The sequence below is a fragment of the Pan paniscus genome, chromosome 14, assembly GCF_029289425.2.
Source record: "Pan paniscus chromosome 14, NHGRI_mPanPan1-v2.0_pri, whole genome shotgun sequence".
In the NCBI taxonomy this organism is placed as follows: domain Eukaryota; kingdom Metazoa; phylum Chordata; class Mammalia; order Primates; family Hominidae; genus Pan; species Pan paniscus.
In genome coordinates this window covers 109,489,557-109,515,509 of record NC_073263.2, presented here as the reverse complement: position 1 = coordinate 109,515,509, position 25,953 = coordinate 109,489,557, and the positions used below count along the sequence as shown (strand labels likewise).

The 25,953-nt window shown below is 36.0% G+C and overlaps 1 long non-coding RNA gene across 1 annotated transcript; it reads right to left on the bottom strand.

Moving 5' to 3' along the window:
* Window positions 1-846: 846 nt before the first annotated feature.
* On the bottom strand, window positions 847-24,722 carry LOC117975662 (uncharacterized). The gene is made up of 3 exons (XR_004666008.2): window positions 24,566-24,722; window positions 2,456-2,553; window positions 847-1,288 (listed from the first exon to the last, which is right to left on the bottom strand). It is a non-coding gene; the product is annotated as an uncharacterized LOC117975662 (long non-coding RNA).
* Between the last annotated feature and the right edge of the window lie 1,231 nt (window positions 24,723-25,953).

Genomic DNA, 25,953 nt, shown 5'->3' with positions numbered 1-25,953 from the left:
GTTTTATTTTACTTCATATGCCTAAGTTAGAACTGTACTGAATATTTTATTTACAAATAAAAATTGAGGATTTTTTTTTTGGTGTAGCTGTAATTATCTATATTCAGACCCAAAGTTCTTTTAATTGTTCATTTGTTTGAGTTATCTTTTATCACTTTCAAAGGCATGGGGTATTTAAAGAAGTGTTTAAATTTATCGTGGAACCATTTTTAGATGTTAAAATGTTCTGATTGCTAATGTGATTTCTTTCTGTGTTTAAACAACAGCTGTGCATGACTGTCCCATATTTTCCCTTTGTACTTTAATGATTTGAGCTACATCTTAAGAAAACGTTGGTACTATTCTTGCTGGCATCTGTTATTGATATAAACAATGGTAACATGAAGGTCTGAAATTCAGTTAACTTGCGTTCGATATCTCTATACCTGTAAACATTGAAACTGGCAATTCAATGACCCATGTCACAGTCCCACAGAGAAGCGCCCAGGTTTGTGAAAATAAGTGAATAAAAATGACTCTCTAGATCAATGGTAGACTCATAGCCATTTTTCTAAGAGTCCTCATGAATGCATTCTGAAATGATATAAAGAATGTGGACAACTTTTAGTAATCCTGTCATTGTTTTCCAATTTTCTATCAGTTGTACTGTGACATAGCACCTGGAAGATGGCTTTTCACTCACAGGAGCTTAAAAGAAGCCAGTTGTAAGAGTAGAAAACCATAATTGAGCACTTAATGTGTACCACTATGATAACATTGTCATGTATCAGAATATTTAATCATCACAACCAACTGTTAGGTTTTTAATATTCACCTTTATTGATTCTGTCCTAAATGCACCCACAAAGTTTTTGGAGTAGAAACAGATTTTTTTAAGATTTACAGCAAAAAACAAGCGTGTGATTCCCCCGTGCTTTCGTTCTTATGCCAGGGCCATTGTGATGAAAGCCAGGTCAAATATCTTAAACACACCAAGTCTATATGGTAATCAAGGAATGGAAAAATATGAATTGTATCTGCTTATAGTGGGGAGTAAGGCAACTGTCTCTCTTCTCCCTTCTGAGAAAGTCTGTTTTGGAAACACGGTAAGTCCTATGTCTTCAGTTTCACAATTAAGAGATGCCTCCATGGTCCTGGGCCTCAGTATTGCACCCCCTGCCACCTCCCTCAAAATGTCCATGCATAACTCAGGAGGTGGGTGAGCCTCTCTGAAGTTCTCATTATCTTTAGAGTTGTAAATTAACTTCTAAGGCTGGTTTTTAATTCAGATCTCAAGTTTCAGTAAAATCTGTGTAGAAAGGCATAGATGTGTCAAAACATAGAAATACTTTCTCTATGACTTACACACACACACACACACACACATAAAACACTATGTCATTTTACTGATATGGCAACTTAATTTAAAGGACTTATCCAGGGTCAAATTTTTAGTTATCAATAAAGCCAAGATTTTGCCCCCCATGTAACTTAAAAGCTCACATTCCTAAAGATTACAATGCCTTGGTTATTTATTGGTTAATAAATGACTGCATGAGTAAAGCAGCCATTCTAGCTGCCACAAATCAGCTTTTACTTCACATTCTTTTTCAGATTTCTCTCATGATTATGTAAAGCGGTAGTTGTAAACTATGGAGGAGTTTAATATAATTTTTTCATTCCAGAGAATGAACTCAGGGTTAGGAAGGAAATTTTTAAAAACTGAGTGAGGACATGTAAGAATCACTAAAAAAAAAAAAAAAGAAAACTCAAGTAGACAGTTCAGGGAATCTACATAGGAGCAATAGAGCTAGAAAAATAGTATTTCCTGATCCCTCAAGTGGGGGATGTGATTTAATAGGTCAACTGACAAGCACAGTGTCTAGCATTTGTTTCACATAGCATAGATGTCCATAATTAACACATGAATGAGAAAATGAATACAAAAGTGGGGCTTGCATACTAAATGCAAATGTTTTACCTGTTTAATTTTTAAATGTCCTCTTCTCAAGGACAATTTTAAGCAAAAAGGAACAAAGTAGATAAAAAACAAATAATATGTTTAAATGAATTATTGGTTTTGTATAATAGAAGATCTCCTATAAAATTTATTTACCCATTTTATGATGCTTTATGCAGCTTGTATCAGAGAAGACTAATATTTTCATAGTTTGCAGGATACTTTTGATTGACAGCATTGTTTTCTAAGGCTAAAAAGTAGGAAAAAAACAGATATTTAACTGATACCAGAGGTAGATCCTGGTTTTATGGGGCCTGCAGCTTAATTAATTTATACAACCAACTTTGAGAAAAAAAAAATTAACAATGAAAACACAGGTAAAGGGACTTGAAAGGAACCTGAATAAATGTGTGGCCCAGAAGCTTGCACACATTAACATTTGACTCAGACAATTTAAAGATTATGTTTTATTCTAACAAAATCTTTTATTTCCAGGCAAATAGCACTTTAACCTACCTTTGTCTGCAATCCATATTGCTCTGAGACACCTAACACTCAGGTTTGAAGAACTGCAATCTCCAGTCTGCTGACATGGGTAGAATCTCGTTTGTCACCTGTATATGACAGCACCAATGAAATGGTGATTTGGCATTCTTGGCTTGTCAGTGTATGAAATACCATGTAGCAAAACAAAACTATATTTCCAAAGGTATGAGTTACAACACAATTTATTAAACATTTTTAAATAGTTTATGCTATATAGTTTCTATAAATAAAAAAGTATCTGTATTTATTTGATGATAACAGTTGAGGCTTATTTCATTGTGTTTTTTTTCCGCATTTTTTACTTTCTAGCTTTTAATTTTTACTTTTTTTTAACATTTTCTAAACTTTCTACCATAAGCAAGCATTAATTTTATAAGTAGGAAGTTTATTTTGTTATTGAAACAACAGTGAAATGTGAGATAAATGTTAATATCCATTAACTCAAAATAAATGAAGAACAATTATTTTGGTGAAATGATATAACTAGACTATATGGTCAAATCAACAGTGAATTACAACCTTGAAAGAATGTGATATCATGTCTTCTGCACAAATAAAATCTTGATAGCATATGTGAAAGAATTTATATATGTGAACCCATTTCCCATTCTTGATATGAAAAAAATTACAACTGCCCTATTTTTATTGCTTCTTCTTTGTAATAAACATATGACTTCTTTGCAATTGACTAAATCATATAAATTCACTGCATGTTAGAAGAGATTAAATCAGAATCCGTTCTGCCTTCATTGCATAACCTTCCAGTTACATGATCCCACAGAAAAGATTTCCAATCAGTTGCATAAATTTGAAAATATATTTTTTACACCATATAACCTCAACTTAGTACTAGCAATCTGTTACATGAGTTTCTAGTTTATATGGTGGTTTGATTTGTCAAGAAATACAATCACAGGTTTTTGTTTTTCATTTTTTGTTTTTTGTTTTGAGACAGAGTTTTGTTGTTGTCGCCCAGGCTGGAGTGCAATGGCGTGATCTCGGCTCACTGCAACCTCCTCCTTGTGTGTTCAAGCGATTCTCCTGCCTCCGCTTCCTGAGTAGCTGGGATTGCAGATGCCTGCCACCACGCCCAGCTAATGTTTGTATTTTTAGTAGAGACGGGGTTTCACCATGTTGACCAGGCTGGTCTCAAACTCCTGACCTCAGATGATCCACCTGCCTGGGCCTCCCAAAGTGCTAAGATTACAGGTGTGAGCCACTGCGCCGGGCCACAAGTTGTTTCTTATATCCTATATATCCTAATAAAGAATATAACTGCCAAGAAGACATTTGAGGGAGAAAATAAACATTGACTCTTTGTATGATAGTTATACTGCTTCATCTCAAATCCTAACAAGTTATTAACGTTTGTATTTTTAGTAAACGTAACTAGATGAAAACTACTAAAATGGGCAAATAAGAAATGTTAGTTTAAAAAAATAGAATGGAAGAAGATGTTTGAAAACTATAGCATTTATTAAATAGTAAATATTAAAATACAAAGTTTGAAAATATAGTCTATATGATTAAAGAAAAATAATAAAGCACTATCAAGATATTATCTCTTTTTTCACCCTGTTTGTTAAATGTATTATAAAAATGTGAAGTCATATCAAAGTTTATTAATAAAATTTAAAAATGGAATGATATGAAATTTGACAATATCACTTTAACCCCTTTCACAAGTTAAAATACAATAAATATTTTAAAACAAAATGTTAAAAAATGTAGTGATAATATGCCAGTTAGAATGGTGATCATTAAAGAGTCTAGAAACAACAGATGCTGGCGAGGGTGTGGAGAAATAGGAACGCTTTTACACTGTTGGTGGGAGTATAAATTAGTTCAACCATTGTGAAAGACAGTATGGTGATTCCTTAAGGATCTAGAACCAGAAATACCATTTTACTCAGTAATCCCATTACTGGGTATATACCCAAAGGATTATAAATCATGCTACTATAAAGACACATGCACACATATGTTTATTGCAGCACTATTCACAATACGAAAGACTTGGAGCCAACCCAAATGCCCATCAGTGATAGACCGGGTAAAGAAAATGTGGCACATATATACCATGGAATACTATGCAGCCATAAAAAAGAATGAGTTCACATCCTTTGCAGGGACATAGATGAAGCTGGAAACCATCATTCTCAGCAAACTAACACAGGAACAGAAAACCAAACATGGCATGTTCTCACTCATAAGTGGGAGTTGAACAATGAGAACACATAGACACAGGGAGGGGAACATCACACACCAGGGCCTGTCGGTGGAGTGGGGGTAAGGGGAAGGGGAGCATTAGGACAAATACCTAATGCATGTGGGGCTTAAAACCTAGATGATGGATTGATAAGTGCAGCAAAGCACCATGGCACATGTTTACCTGTGTAACAAACCTGCACGTCTGAACTTGTGTCCCAGAACTTAAAGTAAAATTTTAAAAAGTAGTGATAGTAAACTGTTAATTTCTGTAATATCAAAAGTATTCTTGGAGAATGAAAGGAAAAAATTAAAATCAGATTGAAAATCTAAATCTGCACAGTCCACTATGGTGGACAAATTGTAGCCACTTAAAACATTAAAAAAAATTTCTACTTACTTTGAAAATTCTATGAAATATTCCTGCTCTATATTGCCAGTTTACAGAAGAGCAAATACAAATGCTCAATAAATAAACAAAAAAAAGTCCAGTTTCACTAGTAGTTGGAGAAACAGTGATTACAGTAACAAAGAGTATTACTTTACAATCACTGAACTGGCAAAACTTGAAAATAGTATTATTTTCTTTTCACACACATTTATTCACATATATGGATCAGATTACTGTATCCTCAGCCTTACCACAGAACTACAAATCATCCTACTATTTTTAAATGCAAAAGAACAATCTTTATTTAATACCATTTTATAATGTGTGTGCATGTATGCATTAGATATAAATCTGTTCACAGTGATATCATTCCTGGAAACATCTCCCATAGGAATAAAAGTCCAATTACAAAATAACATGGATATGGGGGTATTTATGAATGTCTTGGTTGTAATAGCAAAAAATAAAATAACGATGAAAGAAAAGAAAAAAAGGACCCCCCAAAAAACCTCCAGAAACAATATAATTGCTTATCAATAGAGGGACACTTGAATATATTACCGTTACATTGTACTCGCACCTTGGAATACTCGGCAGCCATTAAAAACAATAAATTCAAGTATTTCAAGTTGACTTGGAATGATGTCAACAAGAAAGTATGAGTGGAAAGTGAAAGATTAAGAAAAGTATGCATGATAAAAACCCATTTATTGCAAAGCAAAATGGCAAGTGTATATGCACATATATAAACAAATATATGCATACATTATATGAAAATATATGCATATACATATATATAATTAGTTGAGCATGAAAAGATATGATGATTACATATTAGCTTGTCCATTTTGCTAACATGCTGTGAAGATGACGATAAAGATAGGCTGATGAAGATAGGAACATTGAAGCATAAAAGCACTTAAAAGATAAATAATTTGATTATTCATGCAATTATGTATAATTATATATACTTGTTTAAAGACAAATATGTATAATGGCATTAAAATAATTTAAAAGAAAATTAAATTTAAATCGTTCAGATTTAATTTTCTCTAATCAAAAATTTATTGTTTATTTATTTTTAAAACAACAATTTTATTTAGTTCATGGTTCCGTGTGTTGGTTGAGGAGATCTTCTGTATGAACCAGGTTGACTGAGAGCCGCTGTACTTGCTCAGGTGTCTATGGTCAACTGGAAGATTAGCTGGAGTGAAGCCAGGATGTCTTCACTTACAGTGATGGCAGCTAGCAGCCTGTTGGCTGGGGCTAAACTGACTGACTTTAGGTTGGGGTACCCGGGTTCTCTTCCCCATGGCCTCTCATCCTCCAACAGGCTAACTCAGGTGCAATTAGGGGGTGATGGAAGGTAAGACGAGAAAGAGAGAAAAAGTCCCAGTGCACAAATAACCTTTCAAATCTCATCGTTCTTCAAATTGCTGTTGTTTGTTGATTAAAACCAATCACATGGCACTGAGCACCAGCACTGTTGGCATCATCTACCGCTTGTTAGAAATAAAGAATCTCAGGCCCCAGTCAAGATATACTGTGTTGAATAAGAGTCTACATTTTTACAAGACCCCCAAGTGATTCATAAGCCCAATAAGGTTATAGAAGCACTGTACCTTTCTATTATTTTTAACAAAAGATTTTTCTGCATCTATTGAGATGACCACATGCACATGGTTTTTGTTTTTCATTCTGTTTATGTGGTGAATCATATTTATTGTTTTACCTATGTTGAAACAAGCTTGAATCCCAGGAATTAAGCCTACTTCATTGTGGCGAATTAGCTTTTCGATGTGCTGTTGAATTCAGTTTGCTAGTATTTTGTTGAGGATTTTTGTATCTTTGTTCATTACAAATATTGGCCTATAGTTTTCTGTTTTCATTGGGTCTTAGCTAGGTTTTGGTATCAAGATGCTGTTGGCTTCATAGAATGAATTAGGGAGGAGTTACTCCTCATTTTTTTGATACAGTCTCAGTAGCAATGGTACCAGTTCCTCTTTGTACATCTAGTAGCATTTGGCTGTAAATCTATCTGGTCCAAGGCTTGTTTTGATTGGTAGATTTTAATTACCAATTCAATTTTGAACTCAGTATTAGTTGGCTCAGAGTTTCAATTTCTTCCTGACTGAATCTTGGGAAATTGTGTGTTAATTTATCCATTTCCTCTAGATTTTCTAATTTGTGTGTGTAGAGATATCGTAACAGTCTCTGAAAATCTTTAGTATTTCTGTGGGATCTAATGTAATGTTATTTTTGTCATTTCTGATTGTGTTTATTTGGATTTTATCTTTTTTCTTTATTAACTTAGCTAGAGGTCTATCAATCTTATTTAAGCTTTGAAAGAACAAGCTTTTGGTCTTATTTATTTTTATGTAAATTTTGGGGTCTAGATTTCATTCAGTTGTTCTCTAATTTTGTTATTTCTTTTTTTCTGGTAGCTTTGGGGTTAGCTTGTTCTTATTTTTCCAGTTCTTCCATATGTGATGTTAGATTGTTAATTTGAGAACTTTCTAACTTTTTGAGGTAGGTGTTTAGCACTATAACCTTTCCTCTTAACTTTGCTTTTGCTGAATCCCAGAGATTATGGAATGTTGTATCCCTGTTTTCATTTCAAATAACTTTTTGATTTCTGCCTTAATTTTATATTTTCCCAAAAGTCATTCAGGAGGAAGTTGTTTAATTTCCATGTAATTGTGTGGTTTTGAGAGATCATGATATTGATTTCTATTTTTATTCCATCATGGTCCAAGAGTACGGTTGATATGATTTTGATTTTTAAAAAAGTTACTGATACTTGCTTTATGTGCAATCAGGTGGTCAATCTTGGAGTGTGTTCTATGTGCAGATGAGAAGAATGTATATTCTGTGGTTGATGGGTGGACTATTTGTACACGTATATTAGGTCCAGTTGGTCAAGTGTCAAGTTTAAGTCCAGAATTTGTTAGTTTTATGCCTCAACGATCTGTCTAATACTGACAGTGGGATATTAACATTTTCCACTATAATTTTGTGGTTGTCTAAGTCTTCTGTAGTTCTAGAAGCACTTGTTTTATGAATCTGGGTTCTCCAATGTTGAGTGCATATATATTTAAAATAGTTATGTCTTCTTACTGAATTGAACCATTTGTCACTATGTAATGCCCTTCTTTGTCCTTTTTTTTTCCTGTTGTTGGTTTGAAGTCTGTTTTATCTGATACAAGAATAGTGACCCTTGCTCTTTTCTGTTTTCTGTTCGTGTGATAGACCTTTCTACAACTCTTTACTTTGAGCCTATGGGTGCCATTATGTGTGAGATGGGTTTCTTGAAAACAATGGCTGGATGAGTCTTGGAGCAGAAAGGGCCCCCCTGCACCAAGATCCCTGCACAAGAGGTATGGGGAAACTCAGGCTGCTGAACCAGTCAAGCAAGTACTCTAACCGCCTGGAGATCAGCCTGGGTGTGGAGCAGAGCAGGTCTTGTTGCCATGATTTATGTCCAGGAAGGGTGGGATGGCTCAGGCTGCTGAACCAGGTGAATGGGTCCTCCAAATCCTTTGAGAGCTGCCCAGATGTGGAGCAGAGATAGCCCTGCTGCACAGTGATCTATGTGGTGGCTCAGTGATCTAGGGTGGCTCAGGCTGCTAGTCCAGGAAAGCAGGTTCATATACCTGGATTTCTACTTTTATCAGCCAGGCACCATCATGGGGGCTGTTTGCCAGTGTTCTCCTCCATAGCATCTGGGTGTACTTCATGATTCCTCTTTATTCCCATTTTTCTTCCTGAATTGAATCTCACAGAGTTGATCTTTATGCATTATCTTGCTATTTCCAAGTGGATAAAGCATGCTAAAAGCCTCTAATCTGCCATCTTGGGGAAAAAATCTAATCAAAAGTTTAATTCCATTTCTATTTTAAAACACCCAACTAAGATTATTCTTTCAGCATTTTGCTTAATTGCTTTATTTAAGTGTCAGTTATGCTTTTTCTTGTTTGCATAAAGGATTATCCAACACATCCCAGCAAAGGCATGATTTTATTTAGGTAACATGGTTAGAAGAATTAATATATTAGAACAGAACTATCTAGTAGAATAATAATGCAAATTGTAAAGGAGTGCCACATGTGTAATTTGAAATTTTTTGATAGATATATTTAAGATAGTAAAAGAAAAACATAAAAGTAATTTTAGTACCATACTTTATTTAGCCCCAAATATCTAAAACATTATTACGCCAACAAATAGACACCATAAATATTATTGAAATATTCCACATGACTTTTTTATACTAAGCCTTTGAAAACCAGTATATATTTCACATCTTCAGCACTTCTCAGTTTTACTGGCCACATAATAGTGTTCAATTGCTACTGTATTGGACAGAGTAGCACTAGAAAATTGAAAAAAGTTCAGCTGATTTTAAAAAGGTGCTGTAGTAAAGAGAATTGTTTGTGAAATACAGAGTAATAGAGAACTGTTAAATCTTGTTTTCTGTTCAGTGAGACACTGCATATATGTGTTAAACCTAAATAATTAACATAAAGGCTCTTAAAAAGAAAATAATGTTTATTCAGTATCGAACGTTACAATGAAATATGCGAATGTATTCAGGGAGGTAAAGCAAGAGGAAGGTTTTCAAGTGAAACAATTATCCTTGGCCACAAGGATCAATAATAAGGGAGATGTCAGTTCAAGGTTTGATAGACAGTTGCTGGGCAGATGTTTTTACAAAAGTTTTAGAGCTCTTGCTTCCATTTTTTGGTCTGAGAGCATAACAATGCCTAAGTTACACAGGAATTTCTGCTGCATTTTAGTGTTTATCTTATTCTACATTTTTTATTCCATTCTTATTTTCTGTTGTTGAGTATAAACTTTCTTACCAAAAACTGATCCACAACAGATTTGCAACACATGTAATTCAACAAAGAAAAAAAATTGAGAAGTATTAATGTGTCTTTGTGAAATGTCTTTACTAATGCATCACTTTAAGCTTAGTTGCCCCAGGCGGTTCATTTGCCTGCAGAGAAGATTAGTAATGTTATAGAAGGAATACAAATAAAAAGTTTCTTCTGTGCAAAATGGAATTTGCAGCAAAACAATTAGCTGTGCAAGCTCATGTATTGTGTGGATAAAGACTGCCATTTTTCTTTGCCTATTCATCAACTTTGTGAATCAACAACCATGCTGAATGATATATGCCCTTAGAATTCTCTCACATTGTAGAGAGACAGCATAGCAGTAGCGGGTATAACATGGATAGAATTTTTTAAAAAACTGAGAGGCCATGAAAGTGAATAAGGAAGGGAGGAGATGGAGGAAGTTCAATTTCCTGATGCCCAGAGAGAGGGAAATACGTTGTACAATTGAGGTTTACATTTTAGACCTTGGGTTAGTGGTTTCTTCAATGGCAATCATATACCAACCTGGGGAACAATCTCTGCAAAGTACACGAGGCACTGTAACATGGACAAGGAGAGGGAGATTTGGGGTATGTCTTTCCATATTGCCCCTAGTTCCTATGTGGAATGTACAGGGGTTACACTTTACTGACTGCAGTAAGATGACTGTAGTTAGGGATGGGAACTGTGCTGCTTGGACAGGGACAGAATCGAAGTCACATCCAGAATCCAGAGGAAGGCACAACACCTGTGTGAAGTCAAGTGTGAGCCAGGGTATTGGGGGAACCCACCCCCGGTATTTCAACATAGGTTTTTTTCTATTTTCCATAAGTGTCGGCCAGCTGAGGAATAAGGAGAGACAGTAAAAAGAGAGGAATTTTACAGCTGGGCCACCAGGGATGACATCACATATCGGTAGGACCGTGATGCCCGCCTGAGCCTCAAAACCAGCAAGTTTTTATTAAGGGTTTCAAAAGGGGAGGGGGTGTAAGAACAGAGAGTAGGTACAAAGATCACATGCTTCAAAGGGCAAAAGCAGAACTACTGATAAGGGTCCAACAAAGATTACAAGGCAAAGGGCAAAAGCAGAACTATTGATAAGGGTCTATGTTCAGCGGTGCACATATTGTCTTGATAAACATCTTAAATAACAGAAAACAGGTTTCAAGAGCAGAGAACCGGTCTGACCACAGATTCACCAGGGCGGAGTTTTTCCCCATCCTAGTAAGCCTGAGGGTACTGCAGGAGACCAGGGTGTATCTCAGTCCTTATCTGAACCGCATAAGACAGACATTCTCAGAGCGGCCATTTATAGACCTCCCCCCAGGAATGCATTCCTTTCCCAGGGTATTAATACTAATATTCCTTGCTAGGAAAAGAATTTAGCGATATGTTCCCTACTTGCACATCCATCTATAGGCTCTCTGCAAGAAGAAAAATATGGCTCTTTTTTCCCGACCCCACAGGCAGTCAGACCTTATGGTTGTCTTCCCTTGTTCCCTAAAAATCACTGTTATTCTGCTCTTTTTCAAGGTGCACGGATTTCATATTGTTCAAACACACATGTTTTACAATCAATTTGTACAGTTTACACAGTTATCACAGTGGTCCTGAGGTGAGGTACATCCTCAGCTCACAAAGATAACAGGATTAAGAGATTAAAGTAAAGACAGGCAAAAGAAATTATAAAAGTATTTGTGAACTGATAAATGTCCATGAAATCTTCACAATTTATGTTCCTCTGCCACAGCTCTACCCGGTCCCTCCATTCGGGGTCCCTGACTTCCTGCAACACCAGGGAAGCCAAAGAGCACACCTGGAGCATTCTCCAAATTGAAAGGAGGCAGCTCACGAGTGGCACCAAACATAGATAACTGTCAAGAATGACTCCTGCACAAGCCACACCCAGGAGGCAGGAGGAGGATTATACTTAGTTAATAACATGTAGGAAAAGAATGCTACCTGGAAATGAGGAAGTGTCATAAAATCTGAACCCACCAGTCATATCAGCCACCCACCTCCTTTCTTGCAACCAGCTACCACCTACATGAAACAATCAGAGTGCAAGAATGCTCATCCACTGGAGACAAACTGCCTAACGATCAGATTAGAATATACTTTAAACCAAGTTTGACCTTTAATTATGTTTTGCCTGCTCAGAAGGAAAGCCAGGTTACTGAAATAAAAATCCAAGGTAGTTCTTCTCCCTATTCTTTTTGTAATGAGAGTTAATTTTGCACTCAAACAAATAGTAAAAGATATGAATGATTTGATGAAACAATAATCATATAATGTGAAATGTGCTGAAGGAAAGGTATGAGCTGCAAAACAAATGTTTGGCTATTTTTTAAGTGTCAAATGCCCTATTCCACAAGTTTTAACAAACATATGGAAAAGCACTTATGCAGTATAATTAAATAGCAAGATATAAAGTAAAATATAATTATGGGAAATAAAGTGTGTTAATTCCTATAGGACACTGTTACTAGTCAATGTGTACCAAGGAAATAATGTAATACAGAACCAATTACTGAGGCTTCATTGAGATACACTTCATTCCTGAGCAGCTCAATCTATGTCCAGTAATACAGAGTGCCTACTTAGACGAGAACATAATCTACTCAACATTCAGTATATTTGGTAATCTACTCATTTTCAGTATATTTGGTAATCTACTCATTTTCTACTAAGTTTAAGGATAATTATTGCCATAGAAAAATTGATGTCTAGTCATTTTTATAAGTTGCATAAGTGATATTTTCACTAAAATCGTATATCTATTTGGTAATGACTTAATCTTGTAGTTCTTCAATAAAGTCTAAGATCAAAAGATTAAAAAGTTAAGGAACAGTCTGGCTCTACTTTTCAGGGCTTAATCTTGGATAATTACAATTTTTAATATGTTTTATATTCAAGCTCTTTTCAGATTTGTATATAAAAGTTCATATTTATCAAATGTTTTTAGCTGTTTAGAATGTTTATTTTCATCAATAATCACTAAGCACTCTGCCAGATACTATATTAGATGATGAATAGACTGAAGATGATTCATTCTATTTACTAAATGGAAAAGGAATTCCCTTCTGTATATTCCAAAGCATGGACTCATAGTAGGATTTCAGAAGTGTTATTTATTTGTAACCATTTATTATGGAAATTTAAAATTTATTTCATGAAGGAGAAAGAAAAATACAACGAATCCCCACGTACCCATCACCCACCTTTGACCATGACCCATTCACTCTGTCCACTCTGGTTTCATCCACATTTCATCCACTTTCTCCATACTCAAAAAATTTTGAGACAAATCTTAGAGGTTATATAATTTCATCCAATAAAAATTTTTGATGTAGGGGGAAAGAACTAAATGCAGAGGACTCAGCATCCACAATCACAATTGTTAAATTTTATGATTAGAAGAGAAAGACTTCAGAAACTACTTCAGAATGTTTCTCATTCTACTTTGGCTTGAAACACATAAACTTGGAGATATTTCTAGCATGTCAGTGGACTACATTCCATAAAATCTTCTTGTTTAGAATAATAAAACATCAGGGCAAAATATTGAAGAATGTCCTTTTGTAAGCATAGATGTGTCAAGAAAATAAAGAAATATTCTGGGGTCATAAACAACATGAAAGTGAGAATTTAGTAAGAAAAACAGACACTAAAACTGCTGTTTGCTTGTGGTGGCATCTCCCAACCTAATGACCCAGAACTTTTGTCTTCATAGGATTCCATGAAACACACGTAGTGTAGAACCTAGGGCCAGCACAAAGTGGGCAGCTTGATCAGACATTCTCACAGAAAGCTGAGACACATGAGAAAAGACACAGCCAACACTGTTAACAACAGCAACATAAAAACAACAAAACCACCACAACAAAAACATCCTCTTTGTAGACGGTGGAGATAGCTACCTTTCTCAATCATAGTTCTGAAGGAAAATGTCTTTCTGAAAGTTTCTAACCACAATCCAAGCCCACTTTTGTGAAGGTTTGAAATGTCAATCAAAAAAATCTTTGTGGATTCCCCTCTAGAAAAACCCAAACTAAAATATAAGCTAATGCTAGGTTGATTTGTACTCATAAATATTGAAAAGAAGCAAATATAATTCCTGTGAGGCATAACTAAATTCAAGCCTAGGTTTCAAAACATTGGCACAGATAAGGTTCCAAAAATCAGAGGCTTCAAGAAAATAACAAAATAGCAAAATGCTAGAATAAATGCAAAACCATAAGTGGGACTGTTTTGAAACACAAACTGGATAACCAGATTTTCAGACTACAATGTCAGAATTAACATTGAATTAAATGAAAATTCATTTACTTAGTATGTTTGAAGAGCTAAAAAATAAAATTGTCAGTAGTATTTCAAAAAAAGAGACAGCGAGGATGAGACTATGAAAATGACCATGTAGGCCAGCTGTGGCGGCTCATGCCTGTAATCCTAGCACTTTGGGAGGCCAAGGCAGCAGAATTGCTTATGCCTAGGGGTTTGAGACTACCCTAGGCAACATAGCGAAACTACTGTCTCTACAAAAAATACAGAAATTATCCAGGTATGGTGGCTCGTGCCTGTAGTCCCAGCTACTAAGGAAACTGAGGTGGGAGGCTTGCTTAAACCCAGAAGTTCAGGGCTGCAATGAGCTATGCTCCAGTCTGGACAACAGAGAAATTCATTCTCTCTCTCCACATCTATCTATCTATCTATCTATCTATCTATCTATCTATCTATCTATCTGTATTTATTTACCTATGTAGATGTGTATATCTAATCTATCTAGATATTTATCTATCTATCCACATACATACATATGGTGGATTCTATAGAGAAAAAAGAAAAAAGATTAGAACTCTAGAAAATGTAAACATACAAAAAATTGGGTGAATATTTTAAAGAGCACATTAGATACCTGTAAAGAGAACATTAGTAAAAACATCAGAATAAACTATACAGAACTCAGAGCAAAGATACAAAAACATTAAATAACAGATTTTAGCAAATTGTAGGACAAAGGTGAAGACATAACATTTATTAAACCAATTTCAAGAATAAAGCATGGAGAGAATCAGGTAGAAAAACTTTGCAGAGAAAATAGTTGAGACTTTCCAGAACTGATGAAGGATACTGTATTAACTTTCTTTGTTTCTGAATGACTATTCTCATTTCCAAATTACCACAAACTTAGAAACTTAACAGGCATTTATTATCTTAAAGTTCTGGAGGTTAGAAGCCAAAAAGGGGCTTCACGGGGTTTCACGGGGCTTCACAGGGCTTGACGGGATTTCACGGGGCTTCACGGGGCTTCAGGGGGGTTTTCCGGGGCTTCACAGGGTTTCACGGGATTTCACAGTATTTCAAGGGGCTTCACGGGATTTCACGGGATTTCACGTGGCTTCACGGTGCTTCACGAGGCTTCATGGGGCTGAAACTGAGCTGTCTGCAGGGCTGTGTTCTTTCTGGAGGCTCTAGGAAAGAATGTTTCCTTTCCTCTCCCAGCTTTCAGAGATTGCCCACGTACCTTGACTCACTGTTTCCTTTTCCATCTTCAACACAAGCAGCATAGCTCTTTTCGACCCTGACATTGACTCTCCTGCCTTCATCTTTCAATTTGAAAGATCCTGGCCTTTACCTTGGGCCCCCGCAATTAACCCAGAATAATCTTCACATCTCAAGGATTAGCAACCTTAATTCCATCTGCAACTTCAGTTTTCTTTTGTCATGTCATATAAAACATTTACAGTTTCTGGAAATTAAGACAGGGGCATCTTTTGGGGACCATTATTCTGCCTACTTAAGATACCAAACTTGTCATTCAGATATCCTAACAAATCATAAGGAGAATAACAGGCTACAAGTAGACACAGGATTTTCAAAGCAATAACGGAAGCCAGTTCAAAACCAGTAAAATTATAACTCCAGTATAAAACAACTGTCATCCTAGAATTTCATACCAAGGAAACTCTATTTCCAGAATATGGAGAACACAGGGAAATAATCAGAAAAATAAAACCTTAATTGCCATAAGTCTGTCGTTAAAGAAATACCAAAAAACTAGTTTCAAAAGGAGGAAAAGGTGCAAGAAGCAAGGTCTGACATGCAAGAAAGCATAACACAAACCAAGAAAGAAGCAAACTGTGATTAAGTCTAATAAAATTGGCTGTATAAAACAAAATAGAGGAATGATCAAATCCATCATTATATTGGTATATTTTAAATTCGTTTCTCACAGTAATTGAGACTATGGACAATATAAATCAGTTCACAAAAAATGAGTAAACTTTCTCTTCAGAACACTTATAAAATGAGAATTACAAAAAGAAACAAGTATAAAAAATGACCACATGCTATGGCATAAATTACGTCTTAAACATTTCAAATGAGGTACATATCATGTTGTATTAGTGCGTTTTCACGCTGCTGAGAAATACATACCTGAGACTGGGTAATTTATAAAGGAAAGAGGTTTAATGGAGTCACAGTTCCACTTGGCTGGGGAGGCCTCACAATCATGGTGGAAGGCAAAAGGCACATCTTACATGAGGGCAGGCAAAAAGAGAATGAGAACCAAGTAAAAGGGATTTCCCTTTATAAAATCATCAGATCTTATGAGACTTAATCACTACCACGAGAATAGTATGGAGGAAACCGCCCCCATGATTTAATTCTCTCGCACCGGCTCTCTCCCACAACACGTGGGAATTATGGGAGCTACAATTCAAGATGAGATTTGGGTGGGGATACAGCCAAAACATATCACATACATAATTTATTCACCCACCAAAAAAATGAAGACAGAATTACTAATAAAAATATAACTGTATAATTCTCATTTAATTGAAAAAATTTTTAAATTCTAACAATGAAAAAGAGACCTACATAGATATGTAAAAATACATTGTGTAAAACAATCATAAAATCATAAAAATTTATGAAATATAAATACATCTTAATCTTAAGAAGATATTGTTTTTTAAGAAAAGAAGAAAATTAATGAAGTATAATCAACATAAAATGTTAGAAAAAGAATCACAAAATAAAAGCAAAGAAAAGAAAGGTAGATAAAGAATAGGTCTGCAATCCCAGCACTTTGGGAGCCCAAGGTGGGTGGATCACCTGAGGTCAGGAGTTCAAGACCAGCCTGGCCAACGTGGTAAAACCTTGTCTCTACTAAAAATACAAAAAAATTAGCCAGGCATGGTGGTGGGTGTCTTTAATCCCAGCTACTTGTAAGGCTGAGGCAGGAGAATCTCTTGAACCCAGGAGGCGGAGGTTGCAGTGAGCCAAGATCTTGCCATTGCACTCTAGCCCGGGTGACAAGAGTGAAACGTCATCTCAAGTAATAATAATAATAAAGATTAATAAAATGGAAACCAAAACAAACAAAAACCAGAGAAACAATAAAACATAAACCAGTGTCTTTGAAAAGACTATTAAAATGAAATATGTTTTATGATTAATCAAGAAAAATGTGAAAGTGGCCAGGTGAGGTGGTTCATGTAAAATGTTAGAAAAGGAATCACAAAATAAAGACAAAGAAAAGAAAGGTAGATAAAGAATAGGCCGGGCACGGTGGCTCATGCCTGTAATTCCAGGACTTTGGGAGGCTGAGGCGGGAGGATCACTTGAGGTCAGGAGTTTGAGACCAGCCAGACCAACATGGTGAAATCCCGTCTCTACTAAAAATACAAAAATATTATCTGGGTATAGTGGCTTATGCCTGTAATCCCAGCTACTTGGGAGGTTTAGACAGGAGAATCACTTGAACCCAGGAGGCAGGAGGTTGCAGTGAGCCATCACTGCACTCCAGCCTGAGCAACAGAGTGAGACTCTGTCAAAAACAGCAACAACAACAAACCCACCACCAACAAAAAAAAAAGTGAAAGAAAAAGTAAAATAATTAATATTAGTAATATAAAAAGGAACAAAATTATAGATCCTGAGTAACTTGAACAGATAATAAGAAAATATTAGAAGAAATGCCTTTATGCCAATATATTTAGAAACAAGAAAAAAATGGAAAAAATTCTAGAAAAATATGTGTCAAAGCATTCAAGAACAAATAAAAATGGTACCTTTAACCTTTAGGAAAATTGCATCAGTAGTTTAAAATATTTCTATAAATGAAGGAGCAGTAATACAAAGGTTTTATAGCCAAGTTCTTTCCAAAATGTAAAAAAAAAAAAGATAGTTCTTATACAAAGACTTTCAAAATATATAAAAAGACCACTGAAACTCATTAACTTAGTATAATATTAACATAAAAGTCTGACAAAATTTTTACAAAAAGACAAAATATAGGCTAATTGCAAACATGCATATATAAATACTAAACAAAATAATGGCAAGCTGAATTCAGATATGGGTACAAATTATATCAGAATTGAATTAATTCCTGAAGTGAAAAATTAGTTCATCATTAAAATACATATAAATGTATTAACTGATGCATAATTATTTCAACGATTATAGTAACAGCATTTGACAAAGCAACATATCAATTTATAATACTTATTCAGAGCTAAAATAATACTTGGGCTACTTTTTACCTCAAAAAAGATATCTACAAAAATGCCAATAGTTCATAATAGACTAAATGGTAAAATTTAAAAATATTTCCTTTGATATCAGTAATGAGTCAAGACAACCAGCTCTCACCCTTTCTATTTAACATTGTGCTGTAAATACTAGCTAGCGAAATAAGACAAGAAAAATAGATGAAAATGAGAAGAACTGTAAGGTAAAAGGGAATTCATCATTATTCAAAGTTGCTATACTTGGTACATATGGAAATAAATACAAAGAAAGATGATAGGACTTTGGGTTTCAGCTTTAACATATAGAGTTTAAAGTCATCACTCTCATTCTAGCAATGAGAAAAAGCTAAGAAGACTGAAATTCAATGACTTTTCTTCAATCTTTCAGAATTCAGGTCACCACAAAGTCTACAGAGACACATCAATAAGGGAATTACAGCTAAGATCAGCTTACCAAAAGCAGAAGTCGCTAGAGCCACAAACTAGTCAGAATGTGTGTATGGTGCCTCTGAAGAATTCTTAGAGAAGAAGTGGGCTAGCCTGAAAGTGAGATACTCCCGGGGGCTAAAGTTTTATGGGGGCCCCCACGCTTCATGGATTTTAGCTCCAGAATGTTCTCCCTCATCTCCCAACCAGGTACTCATTAAAATAAACCAAAAGAAGTTTGTACTAGGAACTATCACAGTTAAACTTCTAAAAACTAAAGACCAAAAGTCTTGAGAGCAGCCTGAGATAAATACCCATATTACCTAGAGGTAACACTGATTTTAAAAACAGTGGACTTCTCATGTGAATCTGTGGAGACCAGAAGGAAGTGGCACAACATTTTTCAAACACTGAAAGCAGAGAACTACCAACCATGGATTGTATATCAGCTACAACTATCCAGCAAGAATGAAGTAGAAATAAAGACATTTTCAGACAAAAAGAATGTAAAATAATTTGTCAATTGCAGATCTATCCTTAAAGAATGCTTACAGAAAATTCTTTAAAAGGAAAGGAAATGATGAAAGAAGAAGTCTGGAAACATCAGGAAGAGAAAAAAAAAACAGCAACAGAAGGAGCAGAACTGTGGGTAAATACATAGATTATCCTCATCATAGGTTTTCTAAATCATATGCAGTGATTAAAACAAAAATTATACCATGATCTAAAATGTATGTGATGATTGAAATAAAAATTTTAACGCAGTCTAAGAAATTATAATTTTCAAGACAAAGCAGGAAGGTAAAATAGCCTCAATAGAAGCAAGTCCTAAATACTTCACTCAAAGTCATAAAACTTGAATATGTAGGCTGTGATAAATTATATATTTATATTGTAATAATATTGTAATACTCAGAATAACCACCAAGAAACCTACACAAAGGGATAAACATTATTTACAAAGTCAAGATGAAATTTTAAAAATATGTTCCAGTAGCACAAAAGGATGAAAGAAAAGAAAACAGAGGAACAAGAAAAAGAGAAAGCAAGCAGAAAACAATTTTTAAAATCTTCAAACTTTTTCTGGAAGAAAATATTGCATTTACATATCCAAAAAGGGATTGGTATCTGGAATACATAAAGAACTCTCAAAACTCTACATTAAAAAATCCAGTAGCCCATCCAGAAAATAGGCCAAAGTCCTGAAGAGACATTTCAATTAAGAGGATATAAACATGTCAAAGGAGCACATGAAATGATGTTCAACATCATGAATGACAGAGAAATACAAATTAAAGCCAAGATGAAGGCCAGGAGCAGTGGTTCACGCCTGTAATCCCAGCACTTCGGGAGGCTGAGGTGGGTGGATCACCTGAGGTCAGAAGTTCAAGACCAGCCTGACCAACATGGTGAAACCCTGTCTCTACTAAAAACACAAAAATTAGCCAGGCCTGGTGGTGCGTGCCTGTAGTCCCAGCTTCTTGGGAGGCTAAGGCAGGAGAATTGCTTGAATCTAGGAGGCAGAGGTTGCAGTGAGTCGAGATCGTGCCATTGCACTCCAGCCTGGGCAACATAGCGAGACTCCTTCTCAAAAAAAAAAAAAAAAGATGAACTATCACTGTATAACTGTCAGAATGGTTAAAATGTGAAAAAAAAAAGAAGAAGAAAACACAAAAATCTGACAAGAAAGCAGAGACACTAGATAAATAATATATTGCTAGTAGGAATATAAAATATTATGGCCACAATGAAAACAGTTTGTCAGTTTCTTAATAAAAATTAAATAGACCAGATGCAGTGGCTCACGCCTGTTATCCCAGCACTTTGGGAGGCTGAGTCAGGTGGATCACCTGAGGTCAGGAGTTCAAGACCAGCCTGGCCAACATGGTGAAACCCTGTCTCTACTAAAAATACAAAAATTCGCCAGGTGTGGTAGTGCATGCCTGTAGTCCCAGCTACTCTGGAGGATAAGGTACAGAATCGCTTGAACCCACGAGGTAGAGGTTGCAGTGAGCTGAGGTCGTGCCACTGCACTCCAGCCTGAGTGATGAGCAAAACTCCGTCTCAAAAAAAAAAAATTAAATATGCTGCTATCATAAAACTCAGTTATCACATTCTTGGACATTTATCTTTTATCCCAGAGCAGTAAAAACACAGGTTCTCAGGTTCACACAAAAACCTGTACTGAAATGTTAATAGTAGCTTTATTTATATTAATCAAAAACTAGAAAAAAACCCCAGAGAACCTTCAATGGATGAATGGTTAAACAAATAAGATAGATCCATTCGACAGAACACTACTCAATAATAAAACAGAATGAGCTCCTAATACACACAAAAACTTAATGAGCCTACAGGTAATTATGCTGAGTGACAAAAGCCAATTCAGAAGGCTACATGCAGCACTATCCTCTTTATATAACATTCTTGAAATGACAGAATTATAGGAATTGAGAAAAGACCGCTAGTTGCCAGGGATTAAAAAGGGGATGGGGCAAGTGGGAACTGGATGTGGTTTCAAAAGAACATGAAGAATCCATGTGTTGATGGAAATGTTCTGTATCTTGACTGTATCAATGTCAATACCTTGGTTATGATATTGTAGTATATTTTTGCAAGATGTTACCATAAAGGGGAATTAGGGAAATGGTATGCAAGATCTCTCTGTATTATTTCCCTCAAGTGAAGGTCAATGCACACTGAGTTCAAATTAAAATTTAATTAAGAAAACAAGACAAAACACTACTCACGCCCGAGTAGAAGAGCCTGCTGCATATGGGACTGTAGAAAGTTTAATATCTATGATATAAAGAATTATAATAATCGGCCAGGTGCAGTGGCTCATGCCTCTAAGCCAAGCACTTTGGGAGGCAGAGGCCAGGATCACGAGGTCAGAAGATCGAGATCATCCTAGCTAACACAGTGAAACCCTGTCTCTACTAAAAATACAAAAAATTAGCCAGTGAGGTGGCACGCGCCTGTAGTCCCAGCCACTCGGGAGGCTGTGGCAGGAGAATTGCTTAAACCTGGGAGGCGGAGCTTTCAGTGAGCCGAGATCACGCCACTGCTGCACTCCAGCCTGGGTGACAGAACAAGGTTCTGTCTCAAAAAAAAGAATTATGATAATCGTTGAGGAAAAAATTAACAACTCAATAGAAAAAATGGGTAAAAATGTAAATAAGCATTTGGCTATCCTCAAATGTAAAAAAAAAAGAAAATTATATGAAAAGATTTTTTAAAATATTTAATTCCAATAATATAAAAATGAAAAACAGTGACACATTTTTTTCCACACCTACCAAATTAGTCAATTATAAAAAGTCTTTTAAAGCCAAGTGTTTGTGAGGATATGAAATAAATAAAACTATTTTTCTGTTTCTGAAATTGTATACTGCTTCTCCCAAATTTTCAGTTTTGCATTAATGTGTGGCTAAAGTTGGACATATTCTATGACCTTGCAATTCCAATAATCTGTATATTCACCAAAGCACTGTTACAGATGTGTACAAGGTGACATCTACTAGAATGTTCTCAGCAGCATGGTTTACAGTAAAAATGGAAAGAAAAAAGTAAACAATCCAAATGTTCAAGAATGCATAAATTGTATCTTCAGAAAATGGAGTACAATATGACGATGAAAATAGATAAAGCACTTATATCACTTAAAAACAGATCCAGGTGTAGAATATGCAGTTTAAGGATTAAACATTTGGTGAAATATAAAATAGGAAAAAATGACTAAAACAAAACTGAAGCTATTTGTTACATTGAGTGAAGAAAGAGTGAATGCAATTTCAATATTCAGGAGTCTTCAAAAACACAGATAATTTTTAATTTCTTAAACCGAGTGGCAGGTACAAATATATCAATTAATATTATTCTTTAAGTATATGCATATACATGCTATGATATGTCATACAAATATAACACATGTATGACATTTTGTAAATACATATATACTTTTATAACATCAAAAAATATTAACATAAAGATTACAGACTTCGAATTATTACAAATCTGAAATTGAATTTCAATTCTGTTACATTTCAGGCATGTGATCTTGGGCCCTTATTAACCATTGTGAGTTCCTTTTTCCAAATTTCTTAATGACAAGTATATTTAATTCAAAACGTAAAGAATTACTGAAAAAAATCTATAGTCCCTGGAGAAATGTTAATTTTTTCCACTTTCATTCATTCTGCCAATAATTCCTGGGAGGAGGTTCAGTGAGTAGGAAATATTCAACTAAAACACTTTTCTTTTCTAATATTCCTATTTTGTTAAAAACTTTAACATAAAGAAATCAGGCTTGGCAGCACACTGATAAAAAATCCCGAAGGGTTAACTTCCTTCCTAGCGCCTGGGTTTTATGAACAGTACTGAACAGCTGAGGCGGAGGTGGGTGCTGCATGGCAGATATTGGCTCTAGACACCACTTCCAAAATAGTACTCCCAAAGACTTTGTAATCAAACTATTGTTCCCTTTGCAGTAATTTAAGCTTTGTTGTTCTTGTTATTTTGAAAGGAATTTAATTTAGATGGAAATTTAGTCTTTTAAGCAATTTGCCTTACACTGGCCCCTAAATTAAGACCTTAGAAGAAGTCTTTTAAAGTACAAACCACATTTCTTAATATTTCTACCACATATCTATAGCAATCTGTTCTTTAAATGCTTGAAATAAAATTAAATAGACGCACAGGCTTTGCCAAAGCAAAATATAAAAATTAGATTCTGTTCACTTACAGAATGTAAAGATAATATTTCTTAATACATTGTCATATAAGGGGGTGAACACTTTAAACTTTCTGATTCACTAGATATTAAATAGTTATTCTTATACAATAAAATAATTTTTTTTCCTAATTTCTGTGACTTTTCACTTTTTTCTTTTTGTCTTCTACAGTACCTGACTTCAACTATTTCATGATGCAAATATTTGAACTTCTCAAAGCTCTATGTTTTTTGTAAACTAACAGCAGGTGATATTACTTTGCCTTGCCCTTCAGACTAAAAAGCCTACGCTAGTGTCTAAATGTGTTCCTGCCCGTTGTGAATAATTACCCAATTTACAAATTTCAGTGCACTTAATAGGCTGTGTCCTCCTTATTTACCTTCAAAATTACAGGTTCTTCTATAATATTGTCCTTTTTACTCAAATGATATAGTAACATGTATTTGTATGTGTGCTGAGGCGCAGAAACCAGTGAGCAACGATCCTACCCTTCCATGATATATAAGCACACTTTAGATTATAGTCACAGTTTTATTTATAAAATTCTATTTTGCAGTGACTCTGCTGTATGAAAGCCAACAATTGGGGAAAAAAACCTCTAAGACTAACAATAAATTAGTTGAATATATGTCACTAAGAAAGCAGGAGAAAACTATTTAGCTTAACACCAAAAATATAGTGGCAACAATATGAGATAATTTGAGTATACAGTCAATAACCTATGGTCATATGGTTGCTGATAAATCCTGGATTGGGAATTCCTAGCAGAGAGGGTGGAGCAAGATGGCTGAATAGAAGGCTCCACTGATCGTCCCACCTGCAGGAACACCAGCTTTAACAACAATCTACACACAAAGAAGCACCTTCGTAAGAACCAAAAGTGAAGTGGGCACTCACCATACCTTGTTTTAACTTCATATCACAGAAAGAGGCACTGAAGGCGTAGGAAAGATAGTCTTTGGTTACTGATGCCGCTCCTCCCTCAATCCACAGCAGCAGCCGCATGACACACAGAGAGAATCTGTACACTTGGGAGAGGAAGAATGCAGTGATGTGAGACTTTACATTGAACTCAGGGCTACCCTGTCACAGCGAAAAGCAAAACTAGGCTGAACTCCGCAGACACCTGTCCACAGAGGGAGCATGTAGGGCAGCCCTAACTAAAAGGAAATTGCACATCCCAGCAGTGGGAACTTGAGTTCTGGCAAGTCTTGCCACTGTGTGCTAAAGTGCCCTGGGGCCATAAATAAACCTGAAAGGCAATCTAGGACATAAGGACTGCAACTCCCAGACAAATCCTTGTGCTGAGCTGGGCTCAGAGCCAGTGAAGTTGGAGGGCACATGACCTACTGAGACACTAGCCTGCAGGCTAAGGGAGTGCTTGCACACCTGCTTCCACAGCTCCAGGCAGCGCAGCTCATGACTCCAAAAGAGACCCCTTGCTTCCACTTGAGGAGAAGAAAGGAAAGATTAAAGAAGACTTTGTCTTACATCTTGGATACTAGCTCATCCACAGTGAAATAAGACACCAGTCAAAGTTGTGAGGCCCCCATTCCAGGCTCCAGCTCCCAGATAAAATTTCTAGACATACCCTGGACCAGAAGGGAACCTGCTGCCTTGAAGAGAAGGGTGAAACTCTGACATGCTGGCCTCAGGTGAGACCCAGACCATCGTGAGCTGCGTTGGCTACGGTGAGAGACTTCTGCTTGAGAAAAGTGAAGGGAAAAGTAAAGTAGACTTTGTCTTGCACTTCAGGCACCCGTTTGGCCACGTGGTTTAGAGCACCAAGTGGGCTTCTGGTGTCCCCAGTTCTAGGCTTTGGCTCTTAGATAGCATTTCTGAATCTTCCCTGGGCCAAAAGGGAGCCCCACTGCACTGAAGGGTGAGTCCCAGACCAGGCAATAGTCTCCACAAGCTAACTGAAGAGAGCTTGGATCCTAAAGGAACATCAGTGGTGGCCTGGTAGTACTTCCTATGGGTCTGTGGTGGCAGTGGCCGTGGGGTGAGGATCCTCTGGCTGTGGAAAGGGGAGGAAAGAGTGGGAAGGACTTTGTCTCATGGTGTGAGTGCCTAGCTCAGCCTCAGTACAATGGAACAACAGGCAGATTGCTAAGGCTTGTGACTCTAGTATTTAGCTCCTGGCTGGTATCTCTGAACCAACCCTGCCTGGACCAACCTGTTACCTGAAGGGAAGGACACACGTATGGCTGGCTTTGCCATCTGCAGATTGTAGAGCCCTTTGAGCTTTCAGTGAACATAGGCAGTAGTCAGCCAATAGTCACTGCAGGCT